General features: G+C 53.0%; 1 non-coding gene across 1 annotated transcript; it reads right to left on the bottom strand.

Moving 5' to 3' along the window:
- Window positions 1-381: 381 nt before the first annotated feature.
- On the bottom strand, window positions 382-469 carry TRNAY-GUA. The gene is given in 2 exon segments: window positions 382-417; window positions 433-469. It is a non-coding gene; the product is annotated as a tRNA-Tyr (tRNA).
- Between the last annotated feature and the right edge of the window lie 643 nt (window positions 470-1,112).

Genomic DNA, 1,112 nt, shown 5'->3' with positions numbered 1-1,112 from the left:
TCGATCCACCTCGTGCAACCACTCTAGTGCGAGCTCTTTACCGTGAAAGTGCAACTTACAAATGTAGAATTACTTTTCACATAATTGCACTCAAAAACAAAACCATGTAAAACTTTAGAGCCCACAAGTCCACTCAGTCCTACTTCTTAGTCAGCCAATCGCTAAGACAAACAAGTGTCTTAGGATCATAGGATCATAGGGTTGGAAGGGACCTGAGGAAGTCATCTAGTCCAACCCCCTGCTCAAAGCAGGACCAATCCCAATTTTTGCCCCAGATCCCAAATGGCCCCCTTAAGGATTGAACTCACAAGCCTGGGGTTTAGCAGGCCAATGCTCAAACCACTGAGCCATCCCTCCCCCCCATAAAACAGGACCCCGCTCTCCTTCGAGCCGGAATCGAACCAGCGACCTAAGGATGACTCTGCCAGCGCCCTACAGTCCTCCGCTCTACCAGCTGAGCTATCGAAGGGAGTTAAAGTAGCATATTTGAAAAGGTCAGAAAAACATCCAGAAAATATTTAGAACACATTTCCATTGGTACTCTATGATTGTTTAACAGGGCGATTCAAACTGCCATGAATTTTTTAAATCTCGCGATTAATCGTGATTATTTTTTTAATCGCTTGACAGCCCTAATATAAAGCATAGCAGCCCTCTGCCACTGAGTCAGTCCATATGGAACCTCCAGCTTCCCAGTCCTTAGCTTCTGCTGCCACCTTGTGGCCATTCCCTGTCATTCTAGGACCCCAAGTCCCCATTTGTCTTTTCTCTTCCATTCTCCCCCCCCCCGCCCCCCCCCATCACAACAGTTTGAAACATAGGCAGCAGGTGATCACCCCCACCCCCCCTTCAGGGAGGCTTGCCCACCAGCCCCAGCCCTTCCACCTTCCCTGGGCGAGGAGCTGGGGTGCCCGAGATTAGCCCCTGGCCCGTTTCCCTCCCCCCCGGGGCGTGTTGCCCAGGGCAGGTGGAGGGTCCGGGGCTCCCCACAGGCTTCCTGGGCGGCTCTTACTACAACCCAGCTCTCTGGTTTGGTTTGTATGCGGGACCTGGAGCGGGGAAGAGGAGGAGCAGGGGCAGGACCTTGGGGTGAGGGGGGGTGGGCGGGGGCT

The sequence above is a fragment of the Chelonia mydas genome, chromosome 14, assembly GCF_015237465.2.
Source record: "Chelonia mydas isolate rCheMyd1 chromosome 14, rCheMyd1.pri.v2, whole genome shotgun sequence".
Lineage (NCBI taxonomy): Eukaryota > Metazoa > Chordata > Testudines > Cheloniidae > Chelonia > Chelonia mydas.
Note: the sequence above shows the minus strand (reverse complement) of the source record. Positions and strands in the feature narration are given on the sequence as shown.